Below are 13,448 nucleotides of genomic sequence, written 5' to 3' on the forward strand. Positions count from 1 at the left end.
CTAATTTTCTAATTTTCAGGGACAATTACTGTTTGTGTAATCTTGCTTCATACTTAAATTCAGCTAACATTCTGATAAATCTAATTTATGCTTCTTCCAAGACAGTCCTTATAAGGTGTGATACCAAGAATTGCTCAAAGCATTCCGGGTGTGGTTTCATCAAGGCTTTGTATACTGACAGCATATTTCAAACCAATGATCCTCCCGACACAATTTTCGTTATTTTAATTTTGTGCCTGTAGACTTTAATGATTGAACAATGCAAATCTCTTTCAATCATCTCTGCAACTGTATTTTTTGCTAATGAAACGGTACTCTGATCAGGAACAGTTTCTTCTCAGCTGTTATCAGGCAACTGAACGGTCCTCTCATCAGTGTGGTTCCATCTACCTCATTATATATTTTTTGAACTATCTTTAATTGGACTTTATTCAACTTGAATTTTATATCTTGCAGTGCATGTTGTACCTTTATCTGCGCACTGTGGCTGGCTTGATTATATTCATGTATCGTCTTTTCCTCAAATGGATAGTATGCAAACAAATGCTTTTCACTGTACCTCGGTACACGTGACAATAATAAACCAAATTAAACCTGATTTATTCTTTTCGGACCAAAGTTCACGTGTTTATATTGAAATTTATTTGTTGTAGTCTTGAATATTCACTCAATTTATTAATATCTCTTTATATATATAATCTCCCGGATACAGCATGGGACCACTTGGAGGAACTGAGTGAAATCCAGGTTAGCCGGGAAGTGGTGTTAGGTAAATTGAATGGAATAAAGGCTGATAAATCCCCAGGGCCGGATAGGCTGCATCCCAGAGTACTTAAGGAAGTAGCCCCAGAAATAGTGGATGCATTAGTGATAATTTTTCAAAACTCTTTAGATTCTGGAGTAGTTCCTGAGGATTGGAGGGTAGCTAATGTAACCCAACTTTTTAAAAAGGGAGGGAGAGAGAAAACGGGGAATTACAGGCCAGTTAGTCTAACATCGGTAGTGGGGAAACTGCTAGTTATTAAAGATGGGATAGCAGCACATTTGGAAAGTGGTGAAATCATTGGACAAAGTCAGCATGGATTTACGAAAGGTAAATCATGTCTGACGAATCTTATAGAATTTTTCGAGGATGTAACTAGTAGAGTGGATAAGGGAGAACCAGTGGATGTGTTATATCTGGACTTTCAGAAGACTTTCGACAAGGTCCCACATAAGAGATTAGTATACAAACTTAAAGCACACAGTATTGTGGGTTCAGTATTGATGTGGATAGAGAACTGGCTGGCAGACAGGAAGCAAAGAGTAAGAGTAAACGGGTCATTTTCAGAATGGCAGGCAGTGACTAGTGGGGTACCGCAATGCTCAGTGCTGGGACCCCAGCTATTTACAATATATATTAATGATTTGGACGAGGGAATTGAATGCAACATCTCCAAGTTTGCGGATGACACGAAGCTGGGGGGCAGTGTTAGAGTTTGAGGATGCTAGGCAGGCTGCAGACACGAGATCGGAAGGTGATAGAAGGATAGAAAGGTGGATAGGCTGGGGACCCCAGGAAGAAAAGATTAGTGTGGGCAAATGCATGCAGAGGGAGAAGAAAAGAAATGGTGAAGAGAGAAGAGCGGAGAGAAGAAGAAAAAAAGGAAGAATAGAAGAGGAGGAGAGAAGGATAAAGGAAAAAAAGGAAGAGAGGATGGAGAGAAAAAGGATAGAAGGATGGGGAGAGAGAAGCGAGAAGAGGGAGAGACAAGAAAGAAAGGAGAAGAGAGAGAAGCGAGGAAGAAGAAGGGAAAAAAGAAGAGAGGGTAAGATAGAGGGAGGATGAAAGATAGGGAGAGAGGAAGAGAGAGAAGAAGAAGATAAAATAGAAGAAAGAGAGAGAAAGAAGTATAATGTGGAGGGGGTGCGTAGGCAAAAAAAGAGGGAAGCCTTGGGAAAAATAAAAAGAGAAGAAGGAGTATATAAAGATAGGGGAAGGGAAGTAAAAGAGAGATAGAGAAGATGCGCGAGAGAGAGAGAGCGCAAAGAAGAATGGGAAGAGAGATAGATGTTCGAAGAAGAAAAGAAGAGAGATTGAGGGGACCAGATACGGTGTGAGTGGACCTGAAGGAATCTAGGGAGAAGATGGGGAAAAAAAGAAAAGAAGAGAAGAATGAAGGAGAGGAGCACTTTGGTAGAATTAGAAAATGAGAAAGAAGAGTGCCGGTAGTAAGGAAAGAGATGAGGTAGAGAAGGGAAGAGAAGAAGTAAGAAGAGGTGACAGGAAGAGAGGCCAAGCCTCAAGAGGAAAAGAGAAGAGGGTGAAAAAGAAATAGAAGGGTGGGAGAAAAGAAAGAGACAAGAAGATTAGATAGCAGGACAGATGGAAGGGAGTAGATGACTTAAGAGAGAGCAATCGCTCATTGAAGCTAGGGGGAGGAAGTGAATGTCTGAAACAAGAGAAGAGAGAGTAATATATAGAGTAGAGAAAGGAAGGAGAGCATGGAAGAGAGAGAAGAGATACAGAGAGAGAGAGCAGCTGAAGATTGCAGAAAGGGGGTGAGGAAGACAGGAACTCTTAGACAGATGAGGGAAAGAGAGATGGAAAAAGACAGATAGAAAGATGTAGCAAAACAGGAAAGTGCTGAGGAAGCAAAGAGGAGAGCGTAAGATCGAAGGGAAGGTTCAGATGGAGCGTAAGGAAAGAGAAGAAGGGATAGGAGAAAGAAGGTTTACAGAGACTGGAAGATAGGAGAGAGGACGAGAACTGTATTAGCAGGAGGAAAAGGGAGGGGAGGAAGAGAAGATAAGAGAGAAGAAAGGCAGCCATGCTGGTAGAAAAGATAGATCAGTGAAAAAGCGGTGGAAGAAGTAGAGGCGAGAATGAGTTCTAGGATGAGAAAGAGGAAAGAAGAGGTTAGATGGGATAGAGCTGTAAAGAAGATGCTCAAAAGATGAAAAATAGATAGGCTGGTTCGGACCAGGTGAGGATTGCGGAGCGGGCAGAAAAGCCACAGAATTGCAGGATAAATGTGCTGGCGGTCAACCACTTTGGTAGCAAATAGAGAGAAAAGTAGACTTTATCTAAATGGTGGCTGATTAGGAAAAGGGGAGATGCAACGAGACCTGGGTGTCATGGTACACCAGTCATTGAAAGTAAGCATGCAGTTGCAGCAGGCAGAGAAGAAAGCAAATGGTATGTTAGCATTTATAGCAAAAGGATTTGAGTATAGGAGCAGGGAGGTTCTACTGCAGTTGTACAGGGTATTGGTGAGACCACACCTGGAGTATTGTGTACAGTTTTAGTCCCCAAATCTGAGGAAAGACATTGTTGCCATAGAGGGAGTACAAAGAAGGTTCACCAGACTGATTCCTGGGATGTTAGGACTTTCATATGAAGAAAGACTGGATAGGCTTGGCTTGTACTCGCTAGAATTTAGAAGATTGAGGGGGGATCTTATAGAAACTTACAAAATTCTTAAGGGGTTGGACAGGCTAGATGCAGGAAGATTGTTCCCGATGTTGGGGAAGTCCAGGACAATGGGTCACAGTTTAAGGATAAAGGGGAAATCCTTTAGGACCGAGATGAGAAAAACATTTTTCTCACAGAGAGTAGTAAATCTCTGGAACTCTCTGCCACAGAAGGTAGTTGAGGCCAGTTCGTTGGCTATATTTAAGAGGGAGTTAGATGTGGCCCTTGTGGCTAAAGGGATCAGGGGGTATGGAGAGAATGCAGGTACAGGATACCGAGTTGGATGATCAGCCATGATCATATTGTATGGCGGTGCAGGCTCGAAGGGCCGAATGGCCTACTCCTGGACCCTATTTTCTATGTTTCTACCTCAGTGTCATCAGGGAACCTGGCCGCTTGGCTTTTCATTCCATTCTCTAAGTTGTTAATACATCTGTGAATACGTTGGCATCCTTGTGTTTTGCCACAAGTTGCATCGATCATCCAGGTAATGTCAGGCAAAGCATTTACAGTATCCATAAACTCCTCCAAACTATTAGGTCAGTTTCATATTTTGTTGAGTAATTTCCCTTCAGTTCTTTTATTTTTATTTTTTGTTAACAGCCTCATATGAAGAACTGAATCAAATGCCATTTGGAAGGCCATATAAATAGTATCCATAGGCATTGACATGTTTGTTGTTTTAATTTGCTCTTCAGGTTCTTCAATTTTTATAAGTGACTCTTTGAATAACTATCAATTATAGACAACATAAGCTCAACAACGGCCAATGAGATAACTGATGCACAATTCCCTGGTGTCCTACTCTTCCATTCTTAAGTAGTGGAACCACAAGTGTAACATATTTATAGGAATAGTTCCTGAATCAAAAGAAAGTTGGATGATCATTGTAATGGCACCTGCAATATACTCATCTACTTCCTTTGAATTGAGTATAGCAGCAAAGAGGTCCTTCTGCAGTTGTATAGGGCCCTAGGGAGACCACACATGGAGTATTGTGTGCAGTTTTGATCCCCTAATTTGAGGAAGAACATTCTTGCTATTCAGGGAGTACAGCGTAAAGGGGCTGTCGCAGTGCACAAGCTAATTCAAGAGTTCTCCCGAGTTTCCCCTGATTCGAACTTGGCGAATTACGGTAATAGCTGCTCGTAGGTACTCGGGGCTCTTGAAAAATCTTCACGAGTCTTCACGAGTTTACCACATTTCCCCGAGTACCTGCCGTTAGCGTTACGAGCCGCTTAGAGACGTCCAGAGCTCCGATTTACCCGCTACGTACATTCTACGTGCTTACCATGAGTTTGATTTTTTTTTAAACTCGGGAGAGCTCTTGAATTACCTCGTACAGTGGGACAGGGCCTTAAGTTTACATGGTTAATTCCCAGGATTGTAGGACAGTCATATGGTGAAAGAATGGAGCAGCTGGGCTTCTATACTCTGGAGCTTAGAAGGATGAGAGGGCATCTTATTGAAACATACAAGATTATTAAGGGTTTGCACAAGCTAGAAGCAGGAAACATGTTCCCGATGTTGGGGGAGTCCAGAACCAGGAGCCACAGTTTACGAATAAGGGGTAAGGCATTTAGAATGGAGACGAGGAATCACTTCTTCACCCAGAGAGTTGTGAGTGTGGAATTCTCTGCCTCAGAGGGCAGTGGAGGCGGGTTCTGTGGATCCTTTCAAGAGAGAGCTATATGGGGTTCTTAAAGATAGCAGAGTCAGCGGATATGGGGAGAAGGCAGGAACGGGGTACTGATAGCAGATCACATTGAATGGCTGAGCTGGCTCGAAGAGCCAAATGGCCTACTCCTGCACCTATTGTCTATTAAATCTCTGAGAAGAGATTTGTCATTCTTCAAATCCATTATTTTCTTCATAGTTGTTAAATTGTTTACTTTAATTGAATCATTCTCTGCAACCCCATCAACATCCAGTCACAACCTTTCACTTGTACTCCAGCAGCAATTCACTGTGGCCAATCAACCTACCAATCTGTACATCTTTGGGTTATGGGAGGAAATTGGAAAAGAGTCATAGTTACAGTAGTAGAGTCATTCAGCACAGAAACAGATCATTCAGCCCAGCATCCTCACCAACCGGTATGTAAAAGAACTGCAGTAGTTGGTTTATACCAAAGATAGACACAAAGTGCTAGAGTAACTCAGTGGGTCACGCAGCATCTCCGGAGAAAAAAGGATAGGTGACGTTTTGAGTTGGGACGTCTTCAGTCTGAAGCCTGAAACATCACCTACCCTTTTTTTTCCCCCAGAGATGCTGACTCACCCGCTGAGTTACTCCAGCACTTTGAGGCTATCCATACAAACCAAGATGTCCACATGAACTGGTACAATTTGCTCGTCTTCAGCCCATATCTAGTTTAATTTAGTCTATTATCATGTGTACCGAGGTACACTGAAAAGCTTTTGTTACGTCCTCACCAGTCAGTGGAAAGACAAGACATGTTTACAAGCCCCTGGTTCTGTACTCCCCCAACACCGGGAACATGTTTCCAATCCCTTAATAATCTTATATGTTTCAATAAGAATCCCTCTCATCCTTCTAAATTCCAATGTATACAAGTCCAGTCGCTCCATTCTTTCAACATATGACAGTCCCGCCATTCCGGGAATTAACCTTGTGAACCCACACTGAACTCCCTCAATAGCAAGAATGTCCTTCCTCACATTTGGAGACCAAAACGGCACACAATACTCCAGGTGTGGTCTCACCAGGGCCCTGTACAATTTCAGAAGGACCTCTTTGCTCCTATATTCAACTCCTCTTGTTATGAAGGCCAACATGCCATTAGCTTTCCTCACTGCCTGCTGTACCTGCATGCTTACTTTCAGTGACTGATGTACAAGGCCACCAAGATCTCGTTGTACTTCCCCTTTTCCTAACTTGACACCATTCAGATAATAATCTGCCTTCCTGTTCCTTGCCACCAAAGTGGATAACCTCACATTTATCCACATTAAACTGCATCTGCCATGCATCAGCCCACTCACCCAACCTGTCCAAGTCACCCTGCATCCTCATAGCATCCTCCTCACAGCTCACACTGCCACCCAGCTTTGTGTCATCTGCAAATTTGCTAGTGTTACTTTTAATCCTTTCGTCTAAATCATGTACGTATATTGAAAATAGCTGCTGTCTCAGCATCGGGCCTTGCGGCACCCAACTAGTCACTGTCTGCCTTTCTGAAAGGGACCCGTTAATTCCTACTCTTTGTTTCCTGTCTGCCAACCAATTTTTTATCAATGTCAGTACCCACCCCCTCTACATGTGATCTAATTTTGTCCACTAATCTCCTATGTAGGACCTAATCAAAGGCTTTCTGAAAGTCCAGGCACATTACATCCACTGGCTCTCCCTTATCCATTTTGATAGTTACATCCTCAAAGAATTCCAGAACATTAGTCAAGCATGATTTCTCCTTTGTAAATCCATGCTGACTCAGACCGATCCTATTACTGCTAACCAAATGTGCCGCTATTATCTATCTATATATCTATAAAACTCTGTGCCTGACGACTGGCTGCCTTTCTGCCGTTTGATTCGTGCCCAATACGCGCAGATGTCCAATCGGAATGGCCGATGCTCGCAGATGTCCAATCGGAATGGATCCTTTTACTTTCTTCCTTCGATTCACTGCCACGCCGAATCCAGATGCTCAATCTCCCAGATCTTTTCCATTTCGGTGGAGATTTCGCTTTTCTTTCTAAGTATCCGCTCCTCATTACATTTTGTCGCCTTTAAGTACACGTTTTTAAATCAAATCCTTCTCCCCCCCCTTCTCAGTCATTTTGTCACCTCCTGCTGGCCAGCGACCATAACGGCTGCTGGCGCCCGCATTTCAACCTCAAGAGACGCCATTTAATTCGGCCTTTCAAGAACGGCTTCAGTTCGAGGACCACGTCTCCCGTGAGGGCTGCGGGTAGGGAATGGCTACGGGTAGGGAACGGCTGCGCTGGGGGAGCAGACCCAACGGGTCTGCCATTGGTCTAGTATATTTTATAATTGACTCTCCCGCTCCCTCTCTTCTTAAAAAGTAGGATAACATTAGCTACCCTCCAACCCACAGGAACTGATCCTGAATCTATAGAACATTGGAAAATGATCACCAATGCATCCACAATTTCTAAAACCTTCTCCTCAGGTGGTTTCTAAAACCACTGCATCCCAGTACCCTGGGATGCAGACCATCAGGCCCTGGGGATTTATCAGTCTTCAGTCCCATCAGTCTACCCAATACCATTTCCTGCCTAATATGAATATCCTTCAGTTCCTCCATCACCCTAGGTCCTCTGGCCACAAGTATATCTGCGAGATTTTTTGTGTCTTTCTTAGTGAAGCCAGATCCAAAGTACCTGTTCAACTGGTCTGCCATTTCCTTGTTCCCCATAATAAATTCACCTGTTTCTGTCTTCAAGGGACCCACATTTGTCTTAACTATTTTCTTTCTCTTCACATACCTAAAGAAGTTTTTACTATCCTCTTTTATATTCTTGGCTAGCTTACCTTCGTACCTCATCTTTTCTCCCCGTATTGCCTTTTTATTTATCTTCTGTTGCTCTTTAAACGTTTCCCAATCCGCTTCCTGCTCATCTGTGCAATGTTATACTTCTCATTTATTTTTAAACTGTCCTTGACTTCCCTTGTCTGCCACGGTCACTTCTTACTCCCCTTAGAACCGTTCTCCCTCTTTGGAATAAACTGATCATGCACCTTCTGTATTATTCACAGAAATATCTGCCATTGTTGTTCCACTGTTTCCCTGCAAAGGTATCTTTCCAGTCAATTTTGGACAGCTCCTCCCTCATGCCCCCGTAGACATCTTTGCTAAACTGTAATACTGACACCTCCGATTTTCCCTTCTTCCTCTCAAATTGTAGATTAATACTTATCATATTATGGTCACTACCTCCTAATGGCTCCTTTACCTCGAGTTCCCTTATCAAATCCAGTTCATTACACAACACTAAATCCAGAATTGGCTTCTCCCTGGAAGGCTCCAGTACAAGCTGTTCTAAGAATCCATCTTGGAGGGACGCTACAAACTCCCTTTCTTGGGGTCCAGTACCAACCCGATTTCCCCAGTCTACCTGCATGTTGAAATCTCCCATACCCATCGTAGCATTACCTTTGCTACATGCCAATTATAACTCTCGATTCAACTTGCACCCTAATATCCAGGCTACTGTTTGGGGGCCTCTAGATAACTCCCATTAGGGTCTTTTTACCCTTACAATTCCTCAGTTGTACTCACTTCCCCTTTATACTCCCAATTTGTATAACCTGCACTCTCCCCCTTTAACCCCCCCCCCAATTTGTCAACCCCCCCCCCCCACCCGCTATTTAGTTTAAACATACGTAATAGCACAAGCAAACCTGCCTGCAGTTAAGGTGTAACCCGTCACTTTTGTACAGTTCACCCGTACCCCAGAAGCGATCCCAGTGGTCTATAAATCTAAATCCCTGCTCCCTGCACCAGCCCCCCAGCTACACATTCAGATCCCCTATCTCTCTATTCCAGCCGTCACCAGCACCAGATACAGGAAGCAATCCAGAGATAACCAGCATAGAAGTCCTGATTTTCAGCCTTCTTCCTAACTCTCTAAACTCACGTTGCAGAACCTCCTTCCTCTTCTTCCCGACATCATTTGTGCCCACATGCACAACTACTTCCGGCTGCTCACCTTCCCTCTCGAGGATGTCACACACTCCTGTTCTTATTATCTTTTCTGATCACCAAAATCTGTTTGCATTTCATTTTGTCTGTTTTTATGTTTTATGATGCCCCAAACTTCTTGTTTAGGAATTGTGTCACCTGCCCTTAGTTCTGTCATCTTATTATTTTTTTTTTTCACACCTCCCACTCCTTGTTTTTTCTTGCCATTTTACACACTAATGGGTTCTCCATGTTGTTTCAACTCTTTGAAAACACCCATACCAAGATAGGTGCAATTTAAAGAATATTTTAATCATTTTCAACTGTTATCATAAATCAAGGTGGTGCTGGGCAGACATCAAACTGCACTCTATGGAGGGCTAGTCACCTGTTACACTTAAGGGATAGCTGCAGAGTTGAAGCTTCATGGTATAAGGTCATAAGCGATAAGAGTAAAATTAGGCCATTCGGCCCATCAAGTCTACTCCGCCATTCAATCATGGCCAATCTATCTCTCCCTCCTAACCCCATTCTCCTGCCATCTCCTTATAACCTTTGACACGTACTACTCAAAAATCTATCTATCTCTGCCTTAAAATCACCCACTGACTTGGCTACAACCTTCTGTGGCAAAGAATTCTGCAGATTCACCACCTTTTGACTTAGGAAATTTCTCGTCATCTCCTTCCTAAAAGAATGTCCTTTAATTCCGGGGCTGTAACCTCTAGTCCTGGACTCTCCCACTAGTGGAAACATCCTCTCCACGTCTACTCCATCCAAGCCTTTCACTATTCTGTACGTTTAATGAGGTCCCCCCTGGGAGAAAGAGCGCGATGATGGGACGAATCATGAGTTATAATCTGGCCCATTATGAACAATGTTGGGGAAATGTTCAAACAAGATTTGGCTGTTAACTAAATCGGATTTATTACTTGTTATTAAATCAAAATGGAATCCTCTGTTTTTTTCTCTTTTGTTTTATTGTTGAGGTAGACTATCCTGAACACACTTATGAAATTCAGTATCTTTTCGATACCCGTTCTGTTTATCCCAATCAAAATTGGCTATAACTCCTCGTTAATTCATTCTACATTTAGTTTAATTTAGAGACACAGTGTGGAAACAGGCCCTTTGCCCTACCATCCACGCCAATCAGCGATCCCCGTACACTTGCCCTATCCTACACACTTGGGACAATTTACAATTTTCACCGAAGCCAATTAACTTACTAGCCTGTATATCTTTGGAATGTGGGAGGAAACCAGAGCACATGGGGAAAAACCCATACGGTCAAGGGGAGAACGTACCAACTATATATAGAGTTGAACCCGTCTCTGGCGCTGTAAGGCAGCAACTCTATCGCTGTGCTACCCTTATAAAGTTGTCCGATTTCTTCAGTAATACTTTCTGTTACCTCATGGTTGTTAATATGTACCTGCATTCCACTCCCATCTGCGATTCATGATTCTATCCATAAGGCTGGATTGTGCTGAGTCTGAATGTGGCCCACAGTTGTCCCTTGCATTCACCCATCAACCACACTGATCCTTTGCAGCTCCTGTGGGTCGTGAGGTTTGACCAAGCTTCAGGCAGCAGGAAGCAGGGCCCACCCATAAAACATGTAAACTCTGAGATAAAGAAAAATAAATTTAAAGTATACACCCAACCGTACCTTTGAACTGACCTTTCAAATAACTCTGGTATTATGGTTGGCCTGAAGCAGAAGGGACAAGTTTATCCAATCCCTTGACTCAGCAACTTAAAAAACACCTCTGAATTCATCAGTGAGACAGGAGTGGAACAAAAAGTCAGATTCACCTCCATCTGACATCCAATGCATTTCATCCATTTTATTTAAGCTGTCTTCTTAATTCTCATTATTATCAACTTTCATCATTGAAGGTGGGGTCAAGGAAGGAGCGTTCACGTTGCGTCCCCTCTTTCCACCAATCTTTCCACCACCACCCACAAGAAGTACAAGAAGCGCAAGACAGACAACATTGTATGCAGATGCTGAGAAGTGTGTTCAGCTCTAACTGAACAATAACTAATCTTGTGTGTGGACTCGATAAGAAGAAGATCTTTGAAGGTATTCCATCCTTTATCAGCAGAAGGAGACTGTGACAGGACACAAGCAGAATGGCCAATTCAATTTAATAGAGGAGCATGAAGGTCAGAAAGAATGAGGAGGAATAATACGTACTCAATGGCACAGTTCTTAAAGAAGCAAAGGATATGTGTAGAATATGTGTTCTGTATGTTAGAGTATTGTGTTCAGTTTTGGGCACCATATTATAGGAAAGATGGAAATCGGTGTAGGGAAGATTTACGAGGATGTCACCGGAACTCGAGGGCCTGACCTGTAGGGTTCAGACTCTATCCCTTGGAGCACGTGATCATATGGAGGTGTACACACGCATGAGAGGAATCGATCCTGTAAACACACAGAGTCGCTTGCCCAGAGTATGGGAATTGAGAACCAGAGGATATAAGGTGAGGGGGGAAAGATTTAATAGGAACCTGAGGGGGAGTATTTTTACACAAAGGGTGTATGGAATGAGCTGCCGGAGTACTATTGCAATGTTTAAGAAACATTTAGACAGTATATGGATAGGATTGATTTAGTGGGACATGGAACAAGCGCGACAGGTGGGTTGAGTAAAGATGAGACATGTAGGCCGGTGTGCGCAAGTTGGGCTGAAGGGCATGTTTCCACGCTGTCATATGTGCACGCATTTATTCTTGGTGGGTCAGGACATGTCAAGTAAGTGGTTTTAAATATTAGGGATTATTTGCTTCATAAGTAGAAGTTTGCTAGTAGGAAACAGACACATAATGCATATGTTTAGGTCATAACTGAAATAACACCTACAATTCTAAGTAATGCGCATTCAGAAGGATGTGAATACATCGTGCAAGAGATTTTGTAGAATAATTCCAGAAATGAGGAATTTCCACTGTCAGGGTGGATTGGAAAAGCTGGAGTCATTCGTTCTTGAGCAAAAGAGACTGAGAGGTTTAATAGAGTGTACAAACTTATGACAAGTTAAAGAAATGGTAATAGACAAAAACACCAGGGACACGGATTTGAAATGATGAGCAAAAACTGCAGAAGGGTTGTGGGGAAATGCATTAATGTACAGAGTGATTATAACCGAAAACTCCCAGTTCTGATTATCTTGCAGCTGTGTCTCAGTAATGGTTACAAAGTCCTAATCAAAGATCATAGAGATCTTTGGTCCTAATCTCCCAAAGTTGAATTTTCGGTTTGTTTTATATTCTGATATTTTGTACAAAGAAAGTTTAATTGGGCCACACACCCTTTTGTTCATAAGCTTTTTTGTTGCTCCTCATTGATATGCTGTACTTCTTTTTAACCTTTCCATTCAAACGTAGAACCAGATGCCCAAATACTGACCATTGAGATATTCTATTTATTTTACGTTTATCACTTCTAACACCTCTCCAATTGAAATACTGCGTCTCCTATTTTGTCGTTTAAAGTTGCCATATGATATTTTTTGCAAGAACCCCGATCCTAACCCATTTCAATTGAAGTCTGGAATGATTGCACCGTCATAGTCCTTCCTATCCAGGTACCCATGCATGTGTACCAAGGAATAGATACCCTCTATCTCACACCATTCCTTCATCCAAGTGTATAACTTCCAAATCTGTCCACTGTATTCAAGTTTAGAGTACATGTGGCACATTATCCAAAATTTATAACCTCAGAAGTCCTGATTTGTTTTATAGTTCTCACTTGCTCTGATAAAAGTTCTTATCCATTTGTAAATCCTAGAAAATAGAACAATACAAGACAGGAAAAGGCATTTTGGACCACAATGACCATGCTGAACATGATGCCAAGTTAAACTAATCTCTTCTGCAAGCATGTGATCCATATCCCTCAATACCTTGCATATTCATTGCTATTGCAATATTATTGATCCAACATTAACCTGAGCAACTTGATCGTCCCACTTCAATGTGATAGTAGAATTGGGCCATTCGGCCCACCAAATCTATTCCACCATTCAATCATAGCCGATCTATCTCTCCCTCCTAACCCCATTCCCCTGCTTCTCCCCATAACCTCAGACACCCGTACTAATCAAGAATCTATCTATCTCTGCCTTTAAAATATCCATTGACTTGGCCTCCACAGGCTACTGTGGCAAAGAATTCTACAGATTCACCACCCTCTGACTAAAGAAATTCCTCCTCCTTCCTAAAATAACGCCCTTTAATTCTGAGGCTATGACCTCTAATCGTAGACTCTCACTAGTGGAAACATCCTCGCCACATCAACTCTATCCAAGCCTT

The sequence above is a fragment of the Leucoraja erinacea genome, chromosome 1 (assembly GCF_028641065.1).
Source record: "Leucoraja erinacea ecotype New England chromosome 1, Leri_hhj_1, whole genome shotgun sequence".
Taxonomy (NCBI): Eukaryota; Metazoa; Chordata; class Chondrichthyes; order Rajiformes; family Rajidae; genus Leucoraja; species Leucoraja erinaceus.